The 18,973-nt window shown below is 38.3% G+C and overlaps 1 protein-coding gene across 1 annotated transcript in view; it reads left to right on the forward strand.

The window, feature by feature from the left end:
- Window positions 1–18,973, forward strand: part of KIAA1328 (KIAA1328 ortholog) — a 382,563-nt gene that overhangs the window by 25,077 nt on the left and 338,513 nt on the right. The window lies entirely within an intron of this gene.

Genomic DNA, 18,973 nt, shown 5'->3' on the forward strand with positions numbered 1-18,973 from the left:
ATGTGGGATCCTCCCAGACCAGGGCTCGAACCCGTGTCCCCTGCATTAACAGGCAGACTCCCAACCACTGCGCCACCAGGGAAGCCCCGAGACTATTCTTTTTTTGATATATCTATTTAGGCCCTCTCACTACTTTCAGTGCATCTCACATGTTTTGATTTTTTGTATTTTCATTTCATTCACTTCTATGTATTTTTAAAAAATATTTCCTTTGAGACTTCCTCTTTGACCCATGGATTATTTAGAACTGCACTGTATAATTTCCAAGCATTTGGAGGTTTTCCTCTTGTCTTTCTGTTATCGATGTAGTTTGGTTCTCATGTTAAGAGAACAATTTCAAAATTTTTTTGAGGTTTGTCTCATGGCCCAAGATATGGTTGATCTTGATGAGTGTTGATGAGTGCTTGAAGAAAATGTTTATAATTGTAATTCTCCCAGTTTATATTGAAAAACCTGGTTTATATTATCTTTACTATATTTCCTTTTTTTGTTTGATCATCCTGTATGTAACTAATCCTCCATCTCTGCCTCTACTCCCTCTCCTGCACAGAAGTCACCTCATCCTGCTGGAGCCTGGACTCCCCATTACCATCCACCAGTTTCCCTCAAGGATGCCCTTTCTGTCTGCTTACATTCCAGCACACCAACCCAGGCCATACTCTGCCTGAATGTCCTCTTCACTGCACTCTGGTTCTGACTCTTCATGTTGACATGGCTCCACTCCTTGGATGTCCTCTCCTCTTTCCTCTGATTAGGCTTTGACACCCTACACCAAGCCACCCCTTTGCAGTTATGTCCTCCTTACCTCTCTGGCTCTGACCTCCACATGCTGGTCCTCTCCCTTGTGTGGATGCCCTCCTTCTTCATCTTGGCTCTGACATTTTACCAGCACACGCCCCTTCTTGAGATTGACCCTTCTCACTCTGCTAGGGCTCTGATACTACTCACTGGGCTGCCCTCTGAGTGTGTGTCCTTTTCATCCTCCTTGGGCTGTGATAACCTGCTTCAGGTTAACACTGTGTGGATGCTCTCTTTACTTTTTGTAGACTACTCTACACCAGCACCCACTCCCAACCCCTGCATAGACCCCTCTTCACCATACTGAGGCTCTGAATCTCGATGCTGGATCACTCCCATCCTCTTACAAGGATACCCACCTCAAATACTTAGGCTCAGACACCCATGCTGGGCTACCCCTCCACATGGATGCTCTTCTCATCTCGTTGACGCTCTGCTGCCCGTGCTGGATTACCCTCACTTGTTGATGCCCTCAACTAGCTTGGCCAGTGACATCCCACTGGCACCTCTTGATGTCACTCTGATTCTGACTCTGCCCTGTGTCATGGTTTTAGGACTTAATTGTTCAGGAAGAAAAAAGAAAGTAGAAAATGAAGAAGAGAAATAGGAAATGAAAGCTCAGTGTTCAGTTTAGAAGAGAAAAAAGTTTTCTCTTTGCGTAAAGGACATTTAGATGTATTTTCTTATTCTTGAAGAAACACATTGTTTTATATTTATATACTTTGCTTTCCAACTCGTGTCATATAAAATAAGACAAAAACTCTGATTCTTTTGTGTTCTGCCTACCTTGCCTGGTACATTGCTTTTTTAAAACTAATATACTTCTGAATAAATAGAGAATAATGAAAATGTATTAATAGAGGGTTATTAGGAGGCTAAAGTTTTGAAAGTTGTTTTCATTCATATTTTTTCAGTAAAAATTAGGCATAAAGAATGGAGGTTGTTTCGGTTGTGCTAAAGGTCAAACCAAATGGGGAAAGTGTTGGAAGATTTAGGAAATCTTACGTATTCCTATGTCATATTCAAGTATAGTATGCTTAAGAATTTCAGCTACTGTGCAGATCTACTAACATTGTTTTAGGAGAGAAGTCACTGAGTGCTTAGCACCCAGTGTTGACCATTAACAAGCTTATTTTCAGAATTCTGTAGTATTCAGTAACTCTCAGTACAACATACAAAACAAATAGCGTGTTTGCAATTACAGAGTGACATGCAGTATAAAGGCAAAGTGATAACTGTATCTTTTTTTTAATGTTGCCTTTGAGGTGAAAAGCATTCTTACCAAAGCATAGCCTTTTTAATAAAAACATGGCCTTGACTTTATCAGTATAAGAGGGAAAACCAAATGTATCCAAATTCTAAGACTGGCTTACGTATATCTTGGGGGGAATCCATTGAGAATCTAGCTGTGAGGTCCTTTTTATTCAGTATCTTTATTGGTGTTATGTATGAAAGAATAAAAAAGATGCCTATAAGATTTATTGCTGTTTCTAAATGAAAGTAAATGTTAATAGAAAATATAAATAAAATTCAGAATTGGTATAAGAGCTTGGAAAATGGTTTCATTCAAGCAGGATAGAAGACAGTAGTGACAAGTACAGGTTATTAAGTGCCTAGGATAAAAATAAATTAGAAATTCATTTTAGAGAGAGGCTTACTGGTTAGGCCCAGTGAGTGAAAGAAAAAAAATGCATGGTTCCTAGTTAAATTTAACCTGAACATGAGCAAACAATATTATGCCATTTGGCAAGAAAACAAATAGATAAAAACACTTGGTATGAATTTTTAATCCGTAGATGCCTCCTTAATAATCTGTATATGCTCAGAGAACTTTTTCACTTGTGTTAACTACACTAATAAAATAATAGAATATAAATACAAATCAAAATTTACAGGCTAATGGATAACACATACCACAAAGATAAATTAGGAATATTATGCATTATTTAGTTTATAAAAGAGAGTATAAGACATGACTTGATATATGAGTTTCAAGTAAATAAAAGGGTTTTCCTGAGATGTCCAGCATTGATTTACATTTGCAGAAGGATAAGTGGAATATTGATTGATCTTTTTAAGAGGTATTAGGTTAGAGAAAATTCTTTTTGTTCAAGATTGCTGAATTAAGTGACCTCAGAAAGTCTTTTACAGTAAAATTAATGAATTGTTTGCATGGATGGGAAAAGTAGTTCATTTATGAGGACTTGAAAAATGAATGGCTCTGCAAAATATTGTAGCTTGTGCTGAAAGATGGTGACAGTTCTTTATTTACGCATTTGCATTTTTTTACTGAGACTTTTTAAGATGGGCAGGGGTACCATAGACTAATGCACAAACCGTACTATAGCTCATTCTTTAAAGGGAAAAAAAAGTTTTAAAATAATCTTGGCTACAATTGCAGTTTTTGATGTTGATGAGCCATATTCTAAGAAGCCTTAGAAAACCTCCACTATTTCATGTTCTGAGCCCACACTGTCACATAGTGCATGGTTCCCTAGTGAATACCTGTGTGCTAACTCATTTGAGGACAGGGTTCTTTTTTAGGCTCATATACTCTGATATTTCCTAGAGGACAGTTTGCTATTTCTACTTAACATTTCTCAGAAGAAAAATAGAAAGTGTAGCACCATTAGGTTCCCATTGTAAAATGAGTAGGTCATCATTATATTTATTCCTATCTTTTATTTTTTGAAACCAATCATAATTTTGGGTCATAATTAAATGTACGTTGCAGTACAATAAGAAGGTTAGACTTTAATTTTTCAGTGACTCAGTTTTTTTTCTTCCCATTTGAAGCATTTATGGACTTGGGGCAGGGTATAAATAGAATTTATAATGGATTATATAGTAAATTTCAAGAAAAGATAAGGAATTTTTAAATTGCTTTAGGTAGAAAGGCATTCTCTGAACTTTAGTGTATCTTGATGCTGTAGAATAGTTAATATGCCAAAATGCATTCTCAGATTGTCAATTCTGAGCCCTAGAATTGAAAGAACAGTTTTTGAGTGACTGGCGTACAATCTTTCTCTTGGTTCTGGCCGGATACTTCTTCCTAAAAGAGGTTAATTTTTCTATAGCATTTTTTTTCTCCCTTCTGCATGGCCTTTGGAAGCATGCACAGTGCCATTTGAATGTGGACAGGCTCCTCTGACCCTGCTGGATCTATGCAGAATTATGCCTGCTTGACCTACTCAGAATTATGCTTGGGCCACAGTTTGGTTATGAAAAGTTGAAAGGCCACAATTGTAGCTACATGTGATATGTAAGTATATGAAGTAGCTTTTCATTCTTTTCTCAGGCAATTTTTATTTTTTTACCAAGAGTCTTTATATATGCTGATTATTCTCTTTTTTTTATATGCTTGTTTTAATGGATTCAGATTTCTTACATCTGAAATCAACAGGCGAAAGGAAAACATTGAACTAAGGGAAGAGTGAAGAGCATAGATTACCAGAAATTCTTATACAACTATTTTATTAGATTGGTGTCTCAAAATTGGAACTATAGCTTGAATTATGGCATTTGAGATTTGAGTATTATCAGGTTAGTACTTTATAACTGAAAGTGTTTATTCTAACCATATTAATTACCCAGTTTTTATTGAAAAACAATTATTGAGTATTTGCTACATGATGATCTACTTTTTCAAAGCATTTGTGGAAGAGGTAATCAATTCTTGTCATATATTCTGAATATTTTCTAGTAGTTGTTATTTTTTTAACATCTTTATTGGAGTATAATTGCTTTACAATGGTGTGTTAGTTTCTGCTGTATAACAAAGTGAATCAGCTATACATATACATGTATCCTAATATCTCCTCCCTCTTCCATTTCCCTCCCACCCTCCCTGTTGCACCCCTCAAGGTGGTCACAAAGCACCGAGCTGATCTTCCTGTGGTATGTGACTGCTTCTCACTAGCTATCTGTTTTACATTTGCTAGTGTATGTATGTCCATGCCACTCTCTCACTTCGTCCCAACTTACGCTTTCCCCTCCCCGTGTCCTCAAGTCTATTCCCTACATCGGCGTCTTTTTTTTTTAATTTAATATTATTTATTTTTTTATACAGCAGGTTCTTATTAGTCATCAGTTTTATACACATCAGTGTATACATGTCAGTCCCAATCGCCCAGTTCATCACACTACCACCACCACCACCCCAGTGCTTTCCCCCGCTTGGTGTCCATAAGTCTGTTCTCTACATCTGTGTCTCAGTTTCTGCCCTGCAAACTGGTTCATCTGTAGCATTTTTCTAGGTTGCACATATATGCGATAATACATGATATTTCTTTTTCTCTTTCTGACTTACTTCACTCTGTATGACAATCTCTAGATCCATCCACGTCTCTACAAATGAACCAATTTTGTTCCTTTTTATGGCTGAGTAATATTCCATTGTTTATATGTACCACATCTTCTTTATCCATTTGTCTGTCGATGGGCATTTAGGTTACTTCCATGGTATGGCTATTGTAAATAGTGCTGCAATGAACATTGGGGTGCATGTGTCTTTTTGAATTACGGTTTTCTCTGGGAACATGCCCAGTCGTGGGATTGTTGGATCATATGGTAATTCTATTTTTAATTTTTTAAGGAACCTCCATACTGTTCTCCAGAGTGGCTGTATCAATTTACATTGCCATCAACAGTGCAAGATGGTTCCCTTTTCTCCACACCCTCTCCAGCATTGGTTGGTTGTAGATTGTGTGATGATGCCCATTCTAACTGGTGTGAGGTGATGCCTCATTGTTGTTTTGATTTGCATTTATCTAATAATTAGTGATGTTGAACAGCTTTTCATGTGCTTCTTGGCCATCTTTTTGTCTTCTTTGGAGAAATGTCTATTTAGGTCTTCTACCCATTTTGGGGCTGAGTTGTTTGTTTTTTTAATATTGAGCTGCATGAGCTGCCAGTACATTTTAGAGATTAATCCTTTGTCCGTCCATTTATTTGCAAATATTTTCTCCTATTCTGAGAGTTGTTTTTCATCTTGTTTATGCTTTCCTTTGCTGTGCAAAAGCTTTGAAGTTTCATTAGGTCCCATTTGTTTATTTTTGTTTTTATTTCCATTACTCTAGGAGGTGGATCAAAAAAGATCTTGCTGTGATTTATGTCAAAGAGTGTTCTGCCTATGTTTTCCTCTAAGAGTTTTATAGTGTCCGATCTTACATTTAGGTGTCTAATCCATTTTGAGTTTATTTTTGTGTATGGTGTTAGGGAGTGTTCTAATTTCGTTCTTTTACATGTAGCTGTCCAGTTTTCCCAGCACTACTTATTGAAGAGACCGTCTTTTCTCCATTGTATATCCTTGCCTCCTTTGTCATAGATTAGTTGGCCATAGGTGCATGGGTTTATCTCTGGGCTTTCTATCTTGTTCCATTGATCTGTGTTTCTGTTTTTGTGCCAGTACCATATTGTCTTAATTACTGTACCTTTGTAGTATAGTCTGAAGTCAGGGAGTCTGATTCCTCCAGCTCCGTTTTTTTCCCTCAAGACTGCTTTGGCTATTTGGGGTCTTTTGTGTCTCCATATGAATTTTAAGATTTTTGTTCTAGTTCCGTTAAATATGGCATTGGTAATTTGATAGGGCTTGCATTGAATCTATAGATTGCTTTGGGTAGTATAGTCATTTTCACAATATTGCTTCTTCCAATCCAAGAACATGGTGTATCTCTCCATCTGTTGGTATCATCTTTGATTTCTTTCGTCAGTGTCTTATAGTTTTCTGCATACAGGTCTTTTGTCTCTCAGGTAGGTTTATTCCTAGGTATTTCATTCTTTTTGTTGGAATGGTAAGTGGGAGTGTTTCCTTAATTTCTCTTTCAGATATTTCATCATTAGTGTATAGGAATGCAAGAGATTTCTGTGCATTAAGTTTGTGTCCTGCAGCTTTACCAAATTCATTGATTAGTTCTAGGAGTTTACTGGTAGAGACTTTAGACTTCTCTATGTGTAGTGTCATGTCTTCTGCAAACAGTGACAGCTTTACTTCTTCTTTTACTATTTGGATTCCTTTTATTTCTTTTTCTTCTCTGATTGATGTGGCTAAAACTTCCAACACTATGTTGAATAATAATGGTGTGAGTGAGTAACCTTGTCTTGTTCCTGATCGTAGTGGAAATGCTTTCAGTTTTTCACCATTGAGAATGATGTTGGTTGTGGGTTTGTCATATGGCCTTTGTTATATTGAGGTAAGTTCCTTCTGTGCCTACTTTCTGGAGGGTTTTTATCATAAACTCGTGTTGAATTTGTCAAAAGCTTTTTCTGCATCTGTTGAAATGATTATATGATTTTTATTCTTCAGTTTGTTAATATGGTGTATCACATTGATTGATTTGCGTATTTGAAGAATCCTTGCATTCCTGGGGTAAACACCACTTGATCATGGTGTATGATCCTTTTAATGTCCTGTTGGATTCTGTTTGCTAGTATTTTATTGAGGATTTTTGCATCTATGTTCATCAGTGACATTAACCTGTAGTTTTCTTTTTTTGTGACATCTTTGTCTGGTTTTGGTATCAGGGTGATGGTGGCCTCATAGAATGAGTTTGGGAGTGTTCCTTCCTCTGAATATTTAGGAAGAGTTTGAGAAGGATGGGTGTTAGCTCTTCTCTAAATGTTTGATAGAATTCGCCTGTGAAGCCATCTGGCCCTGGGCTTTTGTTTGTTGGAAGATTTTTAATCAGAGTTTCAAGTTCAGTCCTTGTGATTGGTCTGTTAATATTTTCTATTTCTTTCTGTTTCCATCTCGGAAGGTTTGCTTTTCTAAGAATTTGTTCATTTCTTCCAGGTTGTCCATTTTATTGGCATATAGTTGCTTGTAGTAATCTTTCATGATCCTTTGTATTTCTGCAGTGTCAATTGTTCTCCTTTTTCATTTTTAATTCTATTGATTTGAGTCTTCTCCCTTTTTTTCTCGGTGAATCTGGCTAATGGTTTATCATTTTTTTTATCTGCTCCAAGTAGCAGCTTTTAGTTTTATTGATATTTGCTATGGTTTCCTTAATTTCTTTTTCATTTATTCCTTATCTGATGATCTTTATGATTTCTTTATTTTTGCTAACTTTGGGGGTTTTTTGTTCTTTCTCTAATTGCTTTAGGTATAAGTGTAGGTTGTTTATTTGAGATGTTTCTTCTTGTTTGAGGTAGGATTGTATTGCTATAAACCTCCCTCTTAGAACTGCTTTTGCTGCATCCCAAAGGTTTTTGATTGTCGTGTTTTCATTGTCATTTGTTTCTAGGTATTTTTTTATTTCCTCTTTGATTTCTTCAGTGATGTCTTGGTAATTAAGGAGTGTATTGTTTAGCATTTGTGTGTTTGTATTTTTTAGAGCTGTTTTCCTGTAATTGATATCTAGTGTCATAGCATTGTGGTCAGAAAAGACTTGATATGATTTTAATTTTCTTAAATTTACCAAGGCTTGATTTGTGACCCAAGATATGATCTTTCCTGGGAGATGTTCCATGAGCACCTGAGAAGAAAGTGTATTTTGTAGTTTTGGGATGGAATGTCCTATAAATATCAATTACCAATTATTTAATTGTTATTATTATTTAATATTATTTAATATCAATTATTTAATTTTTGATAGTTTGATTAATATGCGTTGGCGTGTTTGTCCTTGGATTTTTCCTGTATGGGCCTCTCTCCACTTCCTTGAGTTGATTTACTGTTTCCTTTCCCATATTAGGGTAGTTTTCAACTATCATCTCTTCAAATATTTTCTCAGTCCCTTTCTTTTTCTCTTCTTCTTGGACCCCTGTCATTTGAATGTTGGTGCGCTTAATGTTGTCCCAGAGGTTTCTAATACTGTCCTCAATTCTTTTCATTCTTTTTTCTTTATTCTGCTCTGTGGTAGTTATTTCCACTATTTTATCTTCCATGTCACTTATCTGTTCTTCTCTTAGTTATTCTGCTACTGATTTTTTCTAGATAGTTTTTAATTTCATTTATTGTTTTGTACATCATTCTTTCTTTTCTGTTTAGTTCTTCTAGGTCCTTGTTAAATATGTCTTGTATTTTCTCCATTCTTTTTGCAAGATTTTGGATCATCTTTACTATCATTATTCTGAATTCTTTTTCAGGTAGACTGCCTATTTCCTCTTCATTTGTTTAGTCTGGTGGGTTTTTACCTTGCTCCTTCATCTGCTGTGGTTTTCTCTGTTTTCTCATTTTGCTTAACTTACTGTGTTTCAGGTCTCCTTTTCACAGGGTGCTGGTTCATAGTTCCCGTTCTTTTTGGTGTCTGCCCCCAGTGGCTAAGGTTCAGTGGGTTGTGTAGGCTTCCTGGTGTTGGGTACTATTGCCTGTGTTTGGTGGATAAGGCTGGATCTTGTCTTTCTGGTGGGCAGGCCCGTGTCCACTGGTATTTTTTGGGGTGTCTGTGACCATATTATGAATTTAGGCAGCCTCTCTGCTAATGGGTGGAGTTGTGTTCCTGTCTTGCTAGTTGTTTGGCATAGGGTGTCCAGCGCTGTAGCTTACTGGTTGTTGAGTGGAGCTGGGTTTTAGTGTTGAGATGGAGATCTCTAGGAGAGCTTTCACCATTTGATATTATGTGGAGCTGGGAGGTCTCTGGTGGACCAGTGTCCTGATCTTGGCTCTCCCACTTCAGAGGCATAGTCCTGACAGCTAGCCAGAGCACCAAGACCCTGTCAGCCACAAGGGTCAGAAGAAAAGGGAGAAGAAAAGAAAGAAAGAAAGAAAAAAAATAAACGAAATAAAGTTATTAAAATAAAAAAATTAAGAAAATTATTAAAAATAAAATAAAATAATTAAAAAGTAATAAGAAAAGAAGAAAAACAATAGAAGGAAAAAAAGAGAGCAAGCACACCAAGAAACAAATCCACCAATGATAACAAGCACTAAAAACTATATTTAAAAAAAAAAAAAATGGACAGAACCCAGGACAAATGGTAAAAGCAAAGCTATACACACAAAATCACACAAAGAAGCATACACATACACAAAAAAAGAGAAAAAGGAAAAAAAAAATATGTAAAAAAAAAAAAAAAGAGTGCAACCAAATCAATAAAGAAGTCTACCAATAATAATAAACTCTAAATACTAAACTAAGATAAACATAAAACCAGAAACCAGTCATTCGCATACAGCAAACACCAAGTCTACTGTTGCTCTGATAGGCCACCACCTCAATTTTGGGATGATTTGTTGTCTGTTTAGTTATTCCACAGATGCAGGGTCCATCAAGTTCATTGTGGAGATTTAATCTGCTGCTCCTGAGGCTGCTGGGAGAGATTTCCTTTTCTCTTCTTTGTTCGCACAGCTCCAGGGGCTCAGCTTTGGATTTGGCCCCACCTCTGCATGTAGGTCACCTGAGGGCATCTCTTCCTGCCCAGACAGGGCGGGGTTAAATGAGCAGCTGTTTAGGGGGCTCTGGCTCACTCAGGCTCGGGAGAGGGAGGGGCATAGAACTTGGGGCGAGCCTGAGGTGGCAGAGGCAGGCCGGAGTGACATTGCAACAGCCTGTGGTGCACCGTGTGTTCTCCCAGGCAAGTTGTCCCTGGATCATGGGACCCTGGCAGTGGTGGGATGTACAGGCTCCCTGGAGGGGAGGTGTGGTTAGTGACCTGTGCTTGCACACAGGCTTCTTGGTGGCAGCCTTAGCATTTCATGCCTGTCTCTGCTATCTGTGCTGGTAGCCGCGGCTAGCGCCCCTTCTGTGGAGCTCGTTTAGGCAGTGCTCTGAATCCCCTCTCCTCGCACACCCCGATACAATGGTCTTTTGCCTCTTCGGCAGCTCCAGACTGTTTCCTGGACTCCCTCCCGGCTAGCCGTGGTGCACTAACCCCTTCAGGCTGTGTTCACGCAGCCAACCCCAGTCCTCTCCCTGGGGTCTGACCTCCGAAGCCTGAGCCTCAGCTCTCAGCCCCCACCTACCCAGGCAGGTGAGTAGACAAGCCTCTCAAGCTGGTGAGTGCTGGTCGGCACCGATCCTCTGTGCGGAAATCTCTCTGCTTTGCCCTCCGCACCCCTGTTGCTGCGCTCTCCTCCGTGGCTCCGAAGCCCACCCCCCCACTGCCACACCCTGTCTCCGCCAGTGAAGGGGCTTCCTAGTGCGTGGAAACTTTTCCTCCTTCACAGCTCCCTTCCAGAGGTGCAGGTCCTGTCCCTATCCTTTTGTCTCTGTTTTTTTCTGTTTTCTTTTGCCCTACCCAGGTACGTGGGGAGTTTCTTGCCTTTTGGGAGGTCTGAGGTCTTCTGCCAGCGTTCAGTAGGTGTTCTGTAGGAGTTGTTCCACATGTAGATGTATTTCTGATGTATTTGTGGGGAGGAAGGTGATCTCCATGTCTTACCCTTCCACTATCTTGAAGGTCTCCCTAGTAGTTTTTAAAGTAATTGATTAGGACACAACAAAGGGAATTGGATAATATTGAGTGATATTTTATATTTGCTCTTACAGAGCCAGAAATTGCATCTTTATTCACTTTATGGTATACCTCTCCTCCTAATTTTAATGTAATTACACAAATATTAAAATTATCATCTTATTAAACAAAAAACTGCAATAAAGTAGAATCCCTCTTTGACACTCTCCCTACTTTCCATACACACTCTGCTTATGTTTAGGTTGAGTTTGTTTCTTTTTATTTTGAAATAATTTTAGACTTACAGAAAAGTTACGAAGATAGAATTTCCATATATTCTCTACTCAGCTTTCCATACTGTTAACATTTTGCATTATCATAGTACAGTTATCTAAACTAAGAAATTAACAGTAATGTAGTACTGTCAGCTAAACTATAGATTTTATTCACATTTCACCAATGTCATGTCACTGATAACATTTTTCTAATCCAATATCCAGTTCAGTATCTCGCATCATATTTAGTTGTCACATCTCCTTAGTTTTCTCTAATCTGTGATAATTCTTTGGTCTTTCATAACCTTGGCACTAATCAGATATTTTGTGCAATGTCTCTCAATATGGATTTGTCTAGTGTTTTCTCTTGATTAGATTCAGATTATGCATTTTTGGCAAGAATACCACAGAAGTGATGTGCCTTTCCAGTATGTCATAGCAGGGGCTACCTGAAATTAATATGTCTTTATACTGATGATATTAACCTTGATCACATGATTAAGGTAGCTTCTGCCAGGTATTTTCACTGTGAAGCTATTTTTCTCCTTTTAAAGTAATATTAAATTAATTAAATAAGGTGGTCATTAGCCTGAGGAGGCTTTAATGCTTTAGCAGCCTAAATAAGCAAATCGAAACCTATACCTTTAATGCCTCAAGGTTAAGAAATCAAAACCTAAGGACAACCCATAACAAACAGCCACCTAGGCTTTCCTGAATAAGGCAGTTGCTTACACTGTAGCCAGGAAAATACTCTCCTTGCTTGGCTTCCACCTCTTGTCTGTAAAAATCTCTTTCCTAGCTCCTGTGGGTGATGTAATAATGTCTCAGGTTATCTTTTAACATTAATAAATATCATAGTTCTATGGGTTATAATCTAATGTTATAGTTATTTTGTTGCTAAAATTGTTCCAGCTTTGAAAATTGGGAGGAAAATAAGAGTTTTCAAAAATAAATTGAGGCATATCACATTTTTAAGACTTTATTTGAGCAAAAATTCAAATAGGGCAGCCTTGAACCGGAAGTCATTGGGAGCCCTCTACGCACAAGAGTGAGGGGAGAGACTTTATTATAAAGCAAGCTCAGAAGCAAAGCAAGGAAAGTATTTGATTGGCTGTAGCTTAAGCAATTGCCTTATTTGGGAAAACCTAGGTGACTGTGACAGGTTGTTCTTGGGTTTTTATTTCTTTTTTTAAAAAATAGTCATTTGGCTATGTTGGGTCTTAGTTGCAGCATGCAGGATCTTTTACTTGTGGCATGCAGGATCTTTTAGTTGCAGCATGTGGGATCTAGTTCCCTGATTAGGGATCGAACCCACACCCCCTGAATTGGGAGCACAGAGTCTTAGCCACTGCACCACCAGGTAAGTCCTGGGTTTTGACTTCTTAATCTTGACACATTATAGGCATAGGTTTTGGTTTGCTTAAGTAGGCTGCTAAGGTATGAGAAGCACCTCAGTCTAATGGCCTCCTTGTTTAATTTAACAGGAGCAAAAACTAATATATAAATATGTATAAATAATTATGTAGCTAAGTCTACATGACTGTAAAGAATGTTGCTCCCAACCTTACACTTAAAAATAAGGTGGAGGGCTTCCCTGGTGGCACAGTGGTTGAGAGTCCACCTGCCGATGCAGGGGACACAGGTTTGTGCCCTGGTCCGGGAAGATCCCACATGCCGCGGAGTGGCTGGGCCCGTGAGCCATGGCCGCTGAGCCTGCGCGTCCGGAGCCTGTGCTCCGCAACGGGAGAGGCCACAGCAGTGAGAGGCCCGCATACCGCAAAAAAAAAAATAAGGTGGAACGAACTGCAAGCTCTGGACATTTCTTGAAACAGAGCGCTCAGTTCAACCAGTTAACTCAAAATCTCAGGAGAGGCCTGTGCCTACAGGGAAAGATGAGGTGTGAGCACTAGCTTACATGGGGCAGGCACTTCTGGAAATGGGTAAGAACATTTCAGCTACAATAGGCAACAGATTGGTAGAGGCCAGATGTGGGCAGGTAAGAATAGGGAGCCCCCTAGGGCAGCAAGTATAGGGGCAGCTTGAACTCTCTTGCAAACTTTTTCTCCATAGGCCCCACTTGATGAGAGTCCTGATAAAGCATCCCTCCTGGTACAGGCCTGGGAGGAGGAACAACAGTTGTTATGGAGAGTGCACAAAATATTTCCTGGATCCTTCTGTATCTTTGCTATGTAACAAAAACCGTAAGTTTAGGAAGAGGGATTCTGTAAAATGTAGCCTATATGGCACTGGTAAAAACCACTGAAGCGGGTGGTGGAGGTGGGATAAACTGGGAGATTGGGATTGACATATATACACTAATATGTATAAAATAGATAACTAATAAGAACCTGCTGTATAAAAAAAAATTTTAAAAAAAGATAAAAAAAACAACACTGAAGTTGGGGGTAGGCAGAAAATAACTTGGTGGGAGGGCAGGGTTACATGCTGATCACAGAACTATGGAGGAGAGACAGGAGCACTTGTAAGACTCAGGCATACAGAGTCTGATTAGCACAAGCCTAATTAGAATAATAGAGAATACCACTCCAATCCAGACCCCCATCCCTAGACTAATAAGTGTGTAATAAAAGTAGCAGTTGAGGGCTTCCCTGGTGGCACAGTGGTTGAGAGTCCACCTGCCGATGCAGGGGACACGGGTTTGTGCCCCGGTCCGGGAAGATCCCACATGCCGCGGAGCGGCTGGGCCTGTGAGCCATGGCCGCTGAGCCTGCGCGTCCGGAGCCTGTGCTCCGCAAAGGGAGAGGCCACAACAGTGAGAGGCCCGCATACCGCAAAAAAAAAAAAAAGTAGCAGTTGAATACTAATGAGAACCTCACAAGAGACAGACCCTCTAGAGGGGAAGACTGAAAGCTAAGGGTGGAGCAGACACTGAGGAAAACATCTGGTTCACTTGAGGGGGTGATTATGCCTAGAGGAATTTGAAGCCTGTGGTGTACTGAGGGTAACCGTAGCAACAGTAAACCTTAAACCTGCCTAACATGTGATTAGATAAATACAACCTCTACCCTAAACACCTGGCCAAAGGAAAAGTCTGCTCATTACCAGGCATAGAAATTATTTGCCTCGGTTACTACTGTCCTACCCAAGATACCCAGATATTAATAAAACTATGAGTATATGAAAAGGCAAGAGAAAACATGTTGGAAAGAGATAAAGCAGCAGATGCAGGTGGAATGATCTGATGAGGAGTTTAAAGTGTCTGATTAATGTTAAAATCTGTATTAGTTATCTATGGCTGCCTAACATTATCACAAAATTTTAGCCATTTAAAATACTAGTAAGCTTCCCAGAGGCCCCATTGTTTGAGAGAATTTGTGAGACCCAACCTTAATGTCTTCAAAGTGCTTTTCGTTTGACTCTATTGAGGCATCAACTTTGATGTTTCTGAGGTCTTCAACAGAAGTTATTACCTAGTCTTTATCTCCAGAGCTTGTTTTTCCTGGCAGTGTCCTGGTTTTGAAATCTACTCAGAAGACATTTCTTAATTTTAGCAGTTTTGCTATCTGGAGAGGCTGAGAATTTTTGAAACTATGAAAATCCTGCCTCATTTTGGTTTAATAGTCTTTCCTTCAACTTATCTCTCTCTTCTCCCAATTTACTGTAAACACCAGGAAGAAACCAGGCAGCACTTCCAACACTTTACTTGGAAATCTCATTAGATTAGTTACCCAGTTCATTAGGCACATTTCCTCCTTTCCACATTTCTAAGGATGTTGGTAAACTTTCTACCATCACATGTATTACTTCTCCTTCCTGCAATTTCCAGTTATGTCTTCCTGAGGCTGAGTTTCTCAGTTCCTTGCTGACTATTGGCTAGAGGCCTCCCTTAGTTTCTTGTTTCAAGGGCCTTTTCATATGGTAGATTACAACTTGGCAACTGGCTCCCATCAGAGTAAGCAAGAGCAATCAAGACAGAAGTCACTATATTTTGGTAACCTAGTTTCAGAAGTTACATTCAGTTAATTTTGATAATCACTAGGTCAGTCCATACTCAAGGGGAGGGAATTAAAGAAGGACATGAATAGCAAGAGACAGGGATCACCAGGACCCATTTTAGAGCCTGGCTACCGCAATAACATTGTGATTTTCCTAAATTTACTTGTTCTGATATATTTTCTCTGATTCCTTAATATTGTCTACATAACAGTCATATCATTGGCACATAAAATTTTACTTCTTTCCAATCTGTATGCATTTTATTTTATTTTCTTGCATTATTGCACCGGCTAGGACCTCCAATCATTATTGAATAGAGGTAGTAATAGTTGGCACTCTTGCCTTATTCCTGAAGTACAAGGAAGGGGACAAAGTGCTCTTTTTCATCCTCATAGATATGATACTGGAGGTTTTTCATGAATGTTCTTTATTAGATTGAAGAAGTTCCTTCAGTTCCTAGATTGTAGAAGAGTTTTTATTATGAATAGGGTGAAGTTTGACAAATGCCTTTTCTGCATTTAGAGATGATCATGTAAGATTTCTCCTTTATTCTGTTAATATGGTGAATTACATCAGTTAATTTTCAACTCTTAAATAAATCTTGCCTTCCTGGGCTAAACTGAACTTGGATATATTTTCTTTTTGTAACACTGAATTTGCTTTGCTAATTGTTTTTTAGGATTTTTTCCACTATATTTATTAGATAGATTGGACTATAATTTTTGTTTTCCATAAGTCCTTGTTAGATTTTGTTATTAAGATTATTATGGGGCTTCCCTGGTGGCGCAGTGGTTGAGAGTCCGCCTGCTGATGCAGGGGACACGGGTTCGTCCGCTGGTCCGGGAAGGTACCAGATGCTGTGGAGCGGCTGGGCCCGTGAGCCATGGCTGCTGGGCCTGCGCGTCCAGAGCCTGTGCTCTGCAACGGGAGAGACCACAACAGTGAGAGGCCCGTGTACCTCTCGGTACCAAAAAAAAAAAAATTATTATGGCTGCTTCATAAAATGAGTATATACTTGAACTGAAAGAAATAACCAGTGAATATTAGAATGTTAACTTTTGAGGGGTTCAAATTGAAATATGAATTTAAATTATCAGACATCTCACAGCTTTAAGTATTATATATCATGCCGTCTCTTATGCTTTGTTCCTTGGAAAATGTGTTTTATTCTTTTAAAGCAACATGTTTTTTTTTTTATCAGTTTTCTCTATACCTGATCTTTCTTCCTGTATTCAGATTCATTTTTGTCATTTCCATTTTTGATGTCTTAACTATTATATTAATTTTAGGGGAAATCATGCATTCCACCTTTCATCTCAGACTTCTTATTTCAGGTATAGTTGATGTACAATATTGTATAAGTTTCAGATGTACATGTTATTTGTGTTCTTTTTGATGGTAGCCATTCTGACAGGTGTGAGGTAATTTCTTATTGTGGTTTTAACTTGCATTTCCCTGATGATTAACAATGTTGAGCATCTTTTCATGTGCCTTTAAGCCATCTGTATGTCTTCTTTGGAAAACTGTCTATTCAGATCTCCTGCCCATTTTTTAATCAGGTTGTTTGCTTTTTTGATGTTGAGTTGTATAAGCTGTTTATACGTTTTGAATATTAACCCCTTATCAGTCATATCATTTGCAAATATTTTCTCCCATTCAGTAGGTTGTCTTTTCGTTTTGTAGATGGTTTCCTTTGCTGTGCAGAAGCTTTTAAGTTTAATTAGGTCCTGTTTGTTTATTTTTGCTTTTGTTTCTTTTGCCTTAGGGGATAAATCCATAAATATTGTTACGATTTATGTCAAAGAGTGTTCTGCCTGTATTTTCTTCTAGGAGTTTTATGGTTTCTGGTGTTAAATTTAGGTCTTTAATCCACTTTGATTTTATTTTTGTGTATGGTGTTAGAGAATGTTCTTAATTTCATTCTTTTACATGTAGTTGTCCAGTTTTCTGAGCACCATTTACTGAAGAGACTGTTTTTTCTCCATTGTATGTTCTTGCCTCCTTTGTTGTAGATTGACCATAAGTGTATGGGTTTATTTCTGGACTCCTTATTCTGTTCCTTTGATCTAAGTGTCTTTTTTTTATGCCAGCACCATACTGTTTTGATTAGTGCAGCTATGTAGTATAGTCTGAAGTAAGGGAGTGTGATTTCTCCAGTTCTGTTCTTCTTTTTCAAGATTGTTTTGGCTATTCGGGGTCTTTTGTGTTTCCATAGAATTTTTAAAAATTATTTGTTCTAGTTCTCTGAAAATGTCCTTGTATTTTGATAGGGATTGCATTGAATCTGTAAATTGCCTTGGGTAGTATGGTCATTTTAGCAATATTAATTCTTCCAGTACACGAACACAGCATATCTTTCCATCTGTTTTTGTTGTCCTCAGTTTCTTTCATCAGTGTCTTATGGTTTTCCGAGTACAGATCTTTTACCTCTTTAGGTTGGTTCATTCCTAGGTTTTTAATTCTTTCTGATGCAATTGTAAATGGGATTTTTTCCTTATTTTCTCTTTCTGATAGTTCATTGTTTGTGTATAGAAATGTGACATATTTCTGAATATTAATTTTGCATCTTGCAACTTTACAGAACTCATTGATGAGTTCTAGTAGTTTTTTGGTGGTATCTTTAGGGTTTTCTGTGTATAGTATCATATCATCTGCAAACAGTGACAGTTTTACTTCTTTCTTCCCAATTTGGATTCCTTTGATTTATTTTTCAGTTTTTTTAAAGTGTATTCACAGAGTTGTGCAGTCATCACCACAATCAATTTTAGAACATTCTCATTACATCAGAATGAAATCCTGTACCCATTAGCAGTCACTCCTCACTTCTCACCAACCTTCCTGGCCCTAGACAACCACTCTTTAGTTTTGTCTCAATGAATTTGCCTATTTTGGATATTTCATGTACGTGGAATTATATAATATGTAGTCTTTTTAAACTAGTTTCTTTAACTTAGCTTAGCATGAAAATTTCAAGGTTTATTTCTGTGGTAGCATGTATTAGTATCTCATTTCTGTTTATTGCCAAATAATATTAAATTTTATAGGCAGTACCACATTTAACTTATCTATTCATTTATTGATGGCATTTGGATTATTTATACTTTTTATTATTATGGATAATGCTGCTGTGAACATATATGTGTAAGGTTTTTTTTTTTTTGCGATACGTGGGCCTCTCACTGTCGTGGCCTCTCCCGTTGAGGAGCACAGGCTTTGGATACGCAGGCTCAACGGCCATGGCTCACGGGCCCAGCCGCTCCGCGGCATGTGGGATCTTCCTGGACTGGGGCACGAACCCGTGTCCTCTGCATCGGCAGGTGGACTCTCAACCACTGTGCCACCAGGGAAGCCCTATGTGTAAGTTTTTGTGTGGACATACATTTTCATTTCTCTTGGGTACATGTCTAGGAATGCTGGGTCAAATAGTAACTCTGTTTAACTTTTTGAGAAACTGCCAGACTGTTTTCCAGAGAGGCTGCACCATTTTATGTTTCCACCAGAAATCTGTGAAGGTTCTTATCTGTCCTTTTGCATAATGGTTAATGATGTTGAACATATTTCCATGTACTTTTTGTCTATTTGTGTATCTTCTTTGAAGAAATATCTATTCAGAT

Source organism: Lipotes vexillifer, unplaced genomic scaffold (assembly GCF_000442215.2).
Source record: "Lipotes vexillifer unplaced genomic scaffold, Lipotes_vexillifer_v1.1 scaffold90, whole genome shotgun sequence".
Taxonomy (NCBI): domain Eukaryota; kingdom Metazoa; phylum Chordata; class Mammalia; order Artiodactyla; family Lipotidae; genus Lipotes; species Lipotes vexillifer.